Source organism: Melanaphis sacchari, unplaced genomic scaffold (assembly GCF_002803265.2).
Source record: "Melanaphis sacchari strain LSU unplaced genomic scaffold, SCAv2.0 Contig33_pilon_pilon, whole genome shotgun sequence".
NCBI classification, from domain to species: Eukaryota; Metazoa; Arthropoda; class Insecta; order Hemiptera; family Aphididae; genus Melanaphis; species Melanaphis sacchari.
The window spans coordinates 32,578-45,923 of record NW_020271205.1 but is presented as its reverse complement, the minus strand read 5'-3'; the positions used below and the strand labels follow the sequence as shown (position 1 = coordinate 45,923).

General features: G+C 30.3%; 1 protein-coding gene across 1 annotated transcript in view; it reads left to right on the top strand.

The window, feature by feature from the left end:
• Positions 1-8,379: 8,379 nt before the first annotated feature.
• The window catches only part of LOC112596678 (phosphoinositide 3-kinase adapter protein 1), a 36,132-nt gene continuing 31,165 nt past the window's right edge, over positions 8,380-13,346 (top strand). The window contains exon 1 of the mRNA XM_025342440.1: positions 8,380-8,631. The gene's annotated coding sequence lies outside the window, so the exon portion shown is untranslated. The remainder of the gene's footprint in view (positions 8,632-13,346) is intronic.

The following is a 13,346-nucleotide window of genomic DNA, read 5'->3' as shown; positions in this document are numbered from 1 at the left end:
CTGTGTGAGTACTGTAAAAACTTTTCGGGACATCGCGTAGTATTCGTTTAGTTGTTGCACTTTGTTAAGTCCGTGAAACTAGTCCTTCAACTTTGTTCAAACATTTTGAAAATTATGCTCAGGGTTAGCAAATAGTTTGTAAAAATTTGCAAGTCTATTTTGAGAATTTGCAAGTATGACTTAAACATTGAAGGACTGAATATTAAACTTTGAAAGCTGGTTAAGTATACTTACTTGCAAATTCTCAAAATGGACTTTCAAACTCTTACTTACTAAGGTAAATGTTTTGAAACAAGTTTGGAGTTTGTGGATTGACATTGAAAAGTTGGCTAAAGTTGGTCCTGCAATATTCCTCTGGTAACTACCATAATTCACACTTGCAAATTTTAAAAATAACCTTACAAATTCTTGCTAACACTGAGCATAATTTTGTAAAAAATTGAACAAAGTTGAAAGGCTAACTTCACGAACGTACTTTGTCAACCGTTTTTTCTTCACTTTTGTTCTTCGAGTCGACCTCCAGCTCAGGACTATACACTCGACTCTAAAAACTATAACAACGCTTTCGTATATTATGACGTGTACAAAAATGCAGAAATGTTGGTAATCGTTGTGTCATATTATACTCTTTTAACTCGACACATCGATTCACGAACACACAGGTCGAGACGGAACTGCGTAAGAACCACGCGGACACCGGGGCCAAACACTTACGCGTTGGTCAACACCATTGGTAACCGGTTGCCGGACATGCCGACTGCGCCAATGTACACAATTTCGGGACGGTCGACCGAACCTGGACAAAGACGGGGATCGATGTGGTACTCGTCGCCGGGACCGGCGCGCTACTCAGCCGTGGCGCTCGAGCATTTCAAAAAACAGACGCCCAGGCCTGTTATGCTAGGACACGTCAACCGCGGGCAGCCGCGCAGTAACCGGACGCCCGCGCCCAACGCATATTTTCCCGCCCCAGGCCCGGCGTCCCGTTACGCCAACGCGCCGCAATTTTCTATTGGCGGCAAGGCACAGGCTCGCGCCAATCCGTATTACACGGCTGCCGACAAGTTGCCGGACTGGGAATGACGGCCGCCGCGAGTAGGATGAAATGTCCGATTCAAAAGCCTCCCTAATCCTCAGCCGCCACCCCCGCCACCCACTACCCTCCTCGCCCATGCGCAGCCGTCGCTACCGTACCCAGCGCTCTTTATCAGTTATCACGTTGTTATATCAGTTATCATATATTATTATTATTTGTCGCCAGCCACATGGGGTAGCATGATTTCTAAACCTATTAGAGTTGTGACTTGTGAGTAGAGTGGTTCTGATTGGCCCATATTTTTATGGCAGAAAATTCAAAACTATAAAATCAAATAAAAGTAGGTAATTATTATTACCTATACAAAGATTATCTATAATACTAGCTAACCCGGAAAACGTTTTTCTGCCATATAAATTATTTCTCTGATATACTTGGTCTTCGAGCATTATTTTTAACTACCTATTTCTGTTTCTCCGAACGATTTAATTTAGAAACATGAATTTAATGTTTGAATTGACTTTAGGAACAGGTTAGAATCTGGATCCGTACCGATAAATAAACCGTACAATAGTTTAGGTAGTGTTTCAATTTCCGGTAGTTTTTTTTTTTTTTTTAGCACTTTTCCTGACGCGCAACACATACTGACTGACTAATTTTTGAATTTAAGCGCATTACAATGCGGACATTTGTTGTCCATAGCACCAACCTCCACTTTTTAATGAACGTAATATTTAATATCGGGCTCAAACTCCAATACTGGACAAAGGAATGAATAATGAATTGGGTGTAAATGCTCGATGTACCTACTTGTTGGCGTTGTCGGTCATTTGGTCTGTGTGTGTTAACTACGAATTGAAGTGCTTCTAAACAATCTAAACGTCTTTGTTGATTTTGTTCAAGTAGCTATAGGAAACCCTAGGTACTATCGCGGTCGGTGAAAAAAAAAATACACCATGTAATTATACATAAGTGTAAATTTATTAAAAACTATCAGCGTTTCTCTGCTTTATTATACATATTATATATATATAAACAATAAACCTTCCTTTTGAATTACTCTATCAATTAAAAAATAAACCGCATCAAAATTCGTTGCGTAGTTTTAAATATCTATAAGCACATAGACAGCGAGAAGTGAATTTATTTTATATTATGTACTATTATATACTATGTATAGATATAAATATAGATTAAATAATATCATAATATTTATAATATTATACAAAATCATACGTTATAATATTGCTATATATTTTTTTTAAAATTGCACATTTATACAAAAAGATTCTTAGGGTATATTAGGAACCTACCTGTTGTGTATAAAAATATATTAAGGAAAATCAAAAAATCAATTATTAATAAATCAGAATTTAGAGCTATGGTTTTAAATACTTTTTGTGATAACATTTAAAATATTGAAAATCTCTTATTAACAATCTAAAAATACACGTTATTTGACATGAAATTTGGATCTTGTGATTGAATTCACAATTATCCTGAGTTTCTTTATTATATTTGTTTAAAATTTCATTTTTTCATTAAAAATATCTGCTCTTATTTTATGAATAATTAATTATGTTTACATTTCATGAAAACTGTTATTCGGTGTAAAGTGAGCTGAAATTTAAAGTAAATACATACATTTATTGGTATTTGAGATATATTAATATTCGTTTTATTGAGATAATTTAAATAATTTTATATATAGATATTACAGATACTACCCCTCTTTAAACTTTAAACTAATATCCCTCTTTAAATATTACAAATAAATAATGTGGATAATGGTTTTACTTGTTTATTGTGTACATCAACAAACTATAAAAGTAATGCCATGGAATGGAAAAAAGAGTTTGAACTACTAAGATCAACAACTTATAATGTAAGTGGGTTTTTTCCTAAAAATACACAAAAATTAGTGTGTTTAAAGTAAGTATTTACAGATGCTATTTGTCTTGTTAATTATTCTATATTTACCTATTATACATTTATACCTACCTATACAAAATATATAGTAAATACATAAATTTTGCTTAATTTTAGAAGAAATATTATTGCCATCACAACACTCGTTCAAAGTTGAAAACAATTAAGCCTCATGAAAAACATATATCATGTACATCAAGATTCACCATTATTGTAAAACAGAAAAGCATGAAAAGGCTGCATTATAACATTTACTTATTTTTTGATATATAGAATGTACATTTAAATGTTAACTTTTTAAACTAGGATTAAAAATAAATATATATATTATTATACTACACAATATATTCAAATTGGTTAATTGACATTTAATACTTTATTCCTAATTGTTTTTAGGCAACAATTAATATGGTTGCTAAAAATGTATCTCATTAAAAGTTATTTGTTACTGGTAATTTTTCATTGAATAACTTGTCATTAAAATTTAAATGTACCTACATACAAATGTAATACTAATGGCCTTATAGTTATTAAAAAAAAAAATTATCATTTTAAGACCAATAAAAAGAAAAGTTATTAGTACTTATAAAAGTAATTAAAATTATATTATAATGAATAAAATAATAATAATTTTATTATATACAGTGTACACTATTGCATACTGTCCGAAAATAGCCTCAATCTCGTATGAAGTTCGAAATTCGGAAACTGTCGGACGTGTATACTGTTCAGTGTAAATATTAAATATTAGCATCAATATTATAAAAGTTTAAAATGTATGCGTCTATAGCGGATATTTCACTGAATTTTATGGTGTCAGAATACTACTCAAATTCAAACTAAATTTATCTGTTTACATTCTGTTCATTATTAAAATCGCAATTTTGGTTTAACATAAAAAAAAAATTTACAATTATGCAAATATTTGTTGGATAAAGTAATTACATTTATAAACTTTAAAAAATAAATTACCAAAATTAAATTTCAAAAGTGTGCTAATTTTAACTTATAATTTATAAGTTATTTACGTTGAAACATATATATATATAACGTGAAGAGTGAGTGTAATAAAAGATAAAACTTATTAAATACTACTATATCTAAGCGTTAAGATATTTTGAGCGAAGCGATCTATTCCAACTACTTTTAAGTGCGTATACCCATACATTTATTAACTAATAATTTACTGCAGAGCAGTCAATGGATATAAATCATAAATAATGATGATTGATAACAATAAGAAATTAACCAATTCTATATAAAAATTTGATCGTGTTTAACACTATACGAAATTGTCGATTTGAATTACTATCAAGTTCAAACCATATATGTCAGCACTACAAAAAAATTCTAAATGTGAACGAAAAAAATATTTTGTAGGTACCTATTAATTTTTAAAATTTAAAAAACAGTGTTAAGATTACGTTCACATTGCAGGTACATTGATGTGCCATAACTATACTAAGTAGTTATTAATTATTATATAGTACCTAAGTACATCGTACATATGTCATATACCTATATAGGTTAGTATATCAAGTAAGAAACCATTATAGATAGGTAGTGGATACATTTAAATGTGTCAAACCTGTGTCGATATCGACCGTTGTCGCGTTCACTGCAGTCTTTGTTTATTACGATAAATTAGAAACTCCCCTTACGCAAATACGATGTACAAAAATCTTTATATTCTGAATTTATAAATTTATAATATAACATCAGAGCAATGCTCATAGTATACATGCTTTAAATTGGTTTCATCTTGTTTAAATAATATAATAAAATTAGCTTTATCGTGCAAAAGTTGTTCAGGTATTTTTGAATAACTCTGCAGAGGTAGATAACAAACGTCTATTAAATTATGTCGACCTTAGGAAAAATAAGATCTAACAATTTTTTGATTTTCCGAAATAATATCGTCAAAAATAAACACAGAGTTTGGTAAAGCTTATGTTCAGGTTCAATATAACTTTCTCGTTTTCGTAGAACGTGAATAATCCAATATTAATATCTGATAAAATGTCGCTTAGCATTTTATATTTAAATTGATCCAGTGTTTTCGAATATATATATATAAACGTTATGGAATCTTATTCCGTTTATATTGATTAATGAAGCGAAGATTAGGTAAATTCATTTTTCTATAGCCGGAAGGACCCATGATGAGACTGCACGTATCGTGTAAGGAAGAAGCACTCTATAATTCTATATCAATGTTTTTAATACAATAAAAGCGAATCAACGTTTTCAACTGTAAGCTTAGTTTCTTGTTCGATGAATTTCATTTTTGATATAAATAAATAAATAAGCAACGGTGAATTATCAATCAGTACACAATGTTATTCGCTTGAAGAAGTAACAAGAATAAGAGTGGTGGGCTTATTAACACATTTTCAAACAAACTGCCGATCGAGCTTTACGTGCCTGGTAGTTGGTACTATGTAAGTCTGATAATATTATAAACTATGTTTCATAGTTATTTTTTTATCAATATTGCGGACCTAATACAAATTTTAAAAAAGTTTAGTTTGTGGGAATAAAGGCATAAACCCACTAGACTCTGAAAATAACACGATATTACATACGAGCGTAGTAATTCTATCACAAATCGAAACGAAGCTGACCATGTATATTAAAACAAAGAACCTGGGACAGGTTCAAGTCGAAAAATTCAAGTTTAAAAGAAAAAATAGTGGCTTGAGGTGTAACTAGTTGTGATTTTAAAGCCACACTTAAAGCAAGTAAAAACATTATGGGGAAAAATATCAGTGAAAAAACTTGATGAAATTGATTAAAAAATGTATAGCCGTCACACGAAAAACATTTAAAACTAAGAAAACTTAAGTTCCGAAAAAGATAACGATTTCGAAAAAAGGCGGTGTGCTACCAATAATTCCGATTTTTGCCGGTTTATCAGCTCTATAAGAGTCCTGACTCGCATTTAGGCAAAGGGTTATAACTCGCACCGTAACGTCCTAAATGCTTAGAATCAGCGATTGTTAACTTAGATACGGCGAATAGTACAGGAACGTATTGGGTAGAGTACAAAAAAATCGGAAAAAAGTCGTATATTACGATAATTTTGAAAAATTATCTCCACCATTAGAAATTCAAAAATATTTTCACGGGCGTGATATTAATTCCAATATCAATAGTGATCAAAAATTTAATACTATGAACTGTGGTCATTTGTGTTTACAATTTTTATCGTGAACAAATTAAACGGGAACTCGAGTGAATCGTCATGCGACATTTTTGCTCCGTTGAAAGTAGAAAATACTACACAGATGTGCATTTTAAGCTTACAGACAAATAATTCAATTCCAAACATAGAACCTGGCTGCAATACTATAGTTTTTCAAAATTATATCGTTATTTTACTTACGGGTTCCTATGCACCACTGTATAACATTTGTAGGAACAATTTGTGCAATATTTTTTATGCTTAGAAAATATTTTGATAATATTAATGCAAATTTATTTCGTCAAATGTATACGTCGTATTTGTTTGTATTTAATGTTACGTCATTAAAGTCTAAATTTATCACGATACATTGCACTTATGCAATTTTCGTCAAACGTTAATTGATTTAATTAAAAATCGTACTATAATAAAATAATAGGTAATTATTAATACCTCAACATTAACAGCATTACGGTATTGTCGCATAACAATAAATATGAAAACAACGCAGTTATAATTAATACACACGCGTGATGAAATCTCACAATGAATTTTAATTAATAATTTACGAATTCCAAAGATAAATTATACCTACTGTACATAGCATACCTATGCATTTTATTATATTTTGAGTGATGGCCATTCGCTAAAAATAAATACGATCGCACGCGTGTTTATGTATAAATAAAATACTTCCTACTCTCTTTTTTGTTCTTTATTTACTATGTGCGCGTGAATAAGCACCTTATATAGATAATAACATTTATTGGTATTAAATATGAAAGTAAGAATAGGCAACTTAAAATTCATGGTACTTGCAAGAAGTTACATTTGATTCGATGTAGGTATCGAGTTGTCCGATTGGCTTGTATTTGTATGAAAAAATGTTTATATAAAGCTATATACTGGATAGAGACATAATATGAACCAGGAATAAGTAATGTACTAACGTACAATAAAATCAATAGACTTGGTTGTTTCACATGTATACAACAAAATAAAATAGGTGATTCGTTAATTAGTCATGTTCAATGTTGATGTTTTATATAATGTGTACAATGTACATTTATGTAAGTATTTATATACTACATTGAGTTCTTTAAATTTTAATTGGTATGAGTGATGATTAATAGTTTTTTTTTTTTTATGTAATTAATGCATAGTGGATGATAGCTAGACGATAGAGTATGCACAAGGATAATATGCAAACATCAGAAAAATATTTTGATTCTTAATTATCACCAATTTACTGTATAGGACATACCCAGGGACATTATTCATATTATGTATACATGTAGTATTATACTCGCGAAGAGTCGTAGATTACGTTTGAACATAGTATTAGTAGTATTACATCAATTATAATTGTATAATAATAATGATTGATAAGACCATTGGCAGTATATAGTACTATACATAATATACGTCTCTAACTTCGGACTAAAACTTTTAATAATCTGTACATAAAATAAAAAATGTACTTTATTAAAATGCAAAATATTCATATGATTTATTGTATGGTTATTGTTTTTATAGCTTAAAAATGTCGATAATTTTAACGATGTCGTTGATTCGACTAATTGTATCCATAGATGCGTAGTCCGAAAACCAAATACCAAATATTGTCGTGTATACTATATTCGAAATCGATCAGTATAGATATAAATAATGTATAATAATTTACAATAATATAACAACAATAACAATAATGATAGGTAAGTACTATTTATTGCGACAACAAATAATTAATAGTATGAAAAAAACAAGATGCTGCAAGCTCGTCATCCAATAAGCGCATGTTATGGCGAGCATACGGATGAAATTATATTAATATAATATTATGCTCAATTTTACAATATACGCATATTATCATGATTCATGACACTTGCTATATATATAAATATATAATTTATATATGTGATGTGTGTATGTATAATGTAATAAATAATATTACTTAATATTATCACATTTTATGTATAAAAATAACAATAAATTTCGATTTGCGTTTGTGTTTTTCGATATTTTTAATAAATAAAATAATAGGTATATGCCTAGAATTATTATATAAGACTCGCACCGATTGTATACGGGACACAGAAACGCCGACGTATTAGCGCAATCACCGCTGCAGCGGGCGGCGTTTTCGGTCCGTCGTGTAAAAATGCCTCGGCCGCGCGCATCTTGCGCAGTGCGTTGCGTACAATGGGCGGCGTGTGTTTTACATCCTCAACCGAATATAACATGTGAATACGGTAGTCGACGCCAACTGTCGGGGGCGTAGGACGTGATTTGTTTTCAGCTCGTTTTTATTATTCGTTGCTGTTCGGCCGTACGCACGCACACGCGTTCCAAACACATAATATTATTATTGCCATCATTACAATCGTGTCTTCGTCTCCGTCGTCGTCGACTGCTTGTTAACGGTGTTTTCGAAGCGGCCGAGAGGAGAGATGTGCTTTTGAGATCTCAAAAAACAATCCAGGTACGTTTATTTCGATAACAGTTCATGACACGGTTCAATTTGACCAATACGCTTCACAGAATAAACGCCCGAAACCCGTATTGTACGGGCGTTATTTCGGTTTTCGAATAATATATTTTCATTCTCGACACGAAACGCTGGTCAAACGAATGAATTACGCGATATAGGTATACACGCACACACACATACAAATATTTAGCATAGGTATAATAGAAGTGCGTGTTGTTTTCTTTATTATTTTTTTTTTTTTACACGCGCGCAATAATAATAATTATTAATAGACATCCCTTGCCCACTATCTCGTTAAGTATAACCACATTATACAGTGTTTTGTTTATTAGCGAGTACAAATTATTATCACTACAACTGCAGTAGCCGTATCATAGAACCGTCCCCAGACCAGTATGTCTGCAGTATTATAAAATTATCATAACGTAGAATTTGAAAATTTTTGTATTTTGTATATACGCACTCGCGCACACACGCACGCTATTGTATGTCAGTGTTATCCTCACACGGCCGCACCTTTGACCCGTCGTAACTGGTGAGTACGGTAGCCGAGCCTCCGATTAACGTACAACACGATTGCGTTGCCAAACTTATTAATCATATTATTATTATTATTATTACTGTTGTACGATGTGTACAACGCGCCGTGAACTGCGGTGCATGCGTTTCCAGAAACGAAATTGATTGGAATCGACCGGACGATTTGTCCGATGATTTTTAATTGCCAGTAATTAAATCAGCGGCCAACCGTCGTAATCGCGCGTTACAATTTTTATTCATTGGATTAACGAACCGCATCCTGGATGCGTTCGCCCGCGTGTCCGAAATCCTCGCCGCCCGGGTCCGAGATCTATAATCATGTATAATATACTTGTGTACCATTATTGTACAGCTGTCTCGCTGTAGCAGTAAAACGGTGACTGCGTATGACATTGTAATGGTATTAAACCGACTGAGCCGCACGTTTTTCGTGACCCAGCCCGCCGCCACGGGTTCTGATTGTCTTTCAATTTAAGTCGTCGTCGTCGTCTGAGAGCAGAAAGACCCCTCGTTTTTTTCTTTTTCGAAACGCGCGATTGACAACATACTCAATAGCCAACCCGTTTGTATAGTGTGTGTGAGTGTGTGTGTGCGCGCGTATGTGTGTGTGCGTGTGTGATGCTGCACGCCATCGTCACCAGATGTTGGATATGTACAAACCGTACAGGCACCTCGATATAAAATAAGATTTTATAACGATATTCCAAACGAGATTATTGTACACGGCAACGTGCGATTAATGAGATTGATCGACACGGGATAACCATTATAATAATATTATATTATAAATTATACTGTATTTATGTATACATGTTGTACTTACATAAATCTAATATATTATGTCAAAGTGCTATCGGATCAGTTGTATATATTTTATAATATGCTCTAAAATTTAGTCTTCAATAAATACGCTTCTTTTAAAGGACAAAAAAGTTATTATAAATGTTTAATCAAAACATAAAAGTGTAGTACTATCCAAAATAACTCTCATTATTGATAATATTTTAATATTTTTCAGTACACAATAGTCGTTATGCTATCTCGTTACTTACCTATTAAATTGTCGGAACGTGATCATTAGGATATTTATACATAGATCCTAAAACATTTTGGTGAACATCTTGTTTATTAATCAGTGTAAATATGATTAGTTTAACGTAATCTTTTGACCTGTATAATGTCGATAAAAAAAAACCATCCTAACAGGATTGTAACAATAAAAATCACTAGAATGATAATCCAGTTACAAGTTAACAACATAATACGTATTTATAAAAAAAATTTTATTTTATAATTTATAAGCAAAACTATATAAACATCAGTTTAAAATATAATTAAAATAGAACGTAGTTTGTGTACATAAGTAGATAACAATAAACTTACTGAAGCTGAAGCTCTATTTTTTTGTAAAATAAAAAAAATGAATCAACTGACTTGAATATTTTCATGGGTGTATACTGGTTTGGTTTGGTTTGATAATTTATTTATTTATTTATTTTATAAAAAATTATAAGTTTATTACAGGTGTCTGTTTCAATAATAATTAAATTGCGAGTTTTTAATGGCTAATTTTAAATTTGTGAGTGTATAACCTGTCAGCCTCCCCCCATAAAAGCCATAGCTTCGCCAATTTTATAGTATTATCTGTAAACAATATGCATGTGTACATAATATACAACATGGCAATTGGCAACAATTTAATATATTTTATGTATAGCCGTATAGGTACACGCAGAATCAACCATCAAGTAAATGTTAATATGTATTTGATGTTTTGATTTTGTTTAATATAACGATCTGTTAAGGTGATTGGAAGCGGATATTTTCTGTCCTTGTCTAACACATATGTAACATAAGATTATAGACGTATTCTATTTCTAACGTACCGATTGATATAATAAAACGATAAGAATCATGAAAACAGATATGAATTTGTGGTCAAGTCTACTTTAGATCGATTTTCTCACATTTTGATATTATTTTCCAAAAATCCTAAAAATGATATATTAAAAAATTGACATATTTCAATTTTTGGAGAAGTTTAAATCAAAAAATCAAAAATGTGAGAAAGTCGATCTAAAGTAGACTGACCAGGGGCGTCATTTCAGATTATTTTTTAGGTGTGCGAGGTTCCAAGCAGGCCATTTTGAAATTTCATCAGGCCATATAAAAGTAGATATATGTACGTATATGTACGCATTATCCTGCTTTTAATTATTTCCATACATTTCATGGACCTAATTAACGCATCAATATAAATAGACAGTAAAAATCAATTTAAAAACTAAAATATAATAAATAATTAACAATCATAATAATTGACTGTACAATGTACATAGATGTCATTGTTGAAAAATTGTCAATATGAAAATTAAAACACAATTTAAGAAGATTTAATCTTGAGAATTATTTCAGCAGGACGCAGGTTAATTAGTATATTATTTTAAAAGTAAAGGGTGCAACCACATACCCTGATCCCCCCCCTAAATGACGCCCCTGGACTTGATGACAAATTCATATCTGTTTTCATAATTCTTATCGCTTCATTATATCAATTTGTACGTTGGAAATAGAATACGTCTATAATCCTATGTTACACGTGTGTTAGACAAAGACAGAAAATAGCCGCTTCCAATCTCCTTAATTTCAATTTGTCATTTTTGAACAAGATAATAATGATTTAATTTGTGAGGAACTAATAAATTGAAAAAGTAATCGAAATATCTAATATGAATTCAACACATTATTTAAATATAATGTGTGAGAATTAAAATAAAAATATTAGTTTTTGAGTACAAACGTTATTATACCGACATTAATCATACTTATAATACATTATTATTATTATATTATTACTTCATTAATCATTACCCGTTGCATTCAATATAACTTATATAAGTTATAAATAATAATATAACCTTAATGTTTGTTAGCGGAGAAAATAATATTTTGTATGATTCATTCTTAGATATTGTACCAAGTTAACATATTAAATGTAACATTTTATTTATAAATAGAGAGGTATAGTAGTACTTGAAATATTATACTCACATAGACAATTGAAAATGTCTGTATAATTATAATATTAATCAGAAACGAAGTCAATAATAATTTTCTAATTATACTATAACCAAAAAATATAATTATATATTTAATACTTAATATTTGAGTACCCGTATAAAAAACATATTTTGTTTTCCATTTCAAAATTAAAATAATTTTTATTAAACATATTTTTGACGGATAGGTTACTAGTATATTATAATAATTACGATTATGCTGCCACTAAAGCCATATGCAATCATTAACAGGTCAATAATACGTTATTCGAAATACCACTTCTCAATCTCAATAAAAGAATGTATCAATCATTGACGATCTAATGATGTTCATAGATTAAATCTAGAACGAATACAATAACAGTTTATGATAAAGTGCACATGTGTTCTATAACGTAATCAATTGAGTCTAAATTCCTTAAATTCAAACACATAACCATTAACATTGTCCATTAGTTTTCTGGTAATGAGAGGATGTAAAAAAAAACAACTTACACTTAAACGTTCTAAATACCGATACTTAGTAATATAAATTGTGTAATGGGCACATAAAATGTTAAAAATAATTGTTCTGTTTATTCATGTTTAAAAAATATAAATAAAAAAGGACTATATTCAAATTGGTGGTTTTAAAATTTGGTTGGTACTAAAAAAATAATACGGTACTTAAGTCAGTAATCACAATAATTATGCAAATAATTCATAGTATTTGTTGGTATTTAGGTACATAAAATCAAAATACACTTTTAACTATCTATTTTTATTTCATACTTCGCAAAAATCTAAAATAAACAATTTACCTATGAAGTTATAAATTATATCATGATAACTAAAATAGTTATTTTACGTTCAAATAATCAATTTTTTTAAACTTTGAATTTTAGCTGTTCATAAGAGAAACTTATTTAATATTTTTATAGTTATTTTGAAGTTGAAATGGGGACGAAATCAAAAATGTTAATTATGAAGCGTTGATTATATTTTCTAATAATTTTAAAACATTATTTTTGGAGACTTAAAACTTTTATGTACCTATATATAATTTTAATTGCATGCAAATATGCAATATCATTTTAAAAATATTGGAATTTTGTATATTTAAATTAG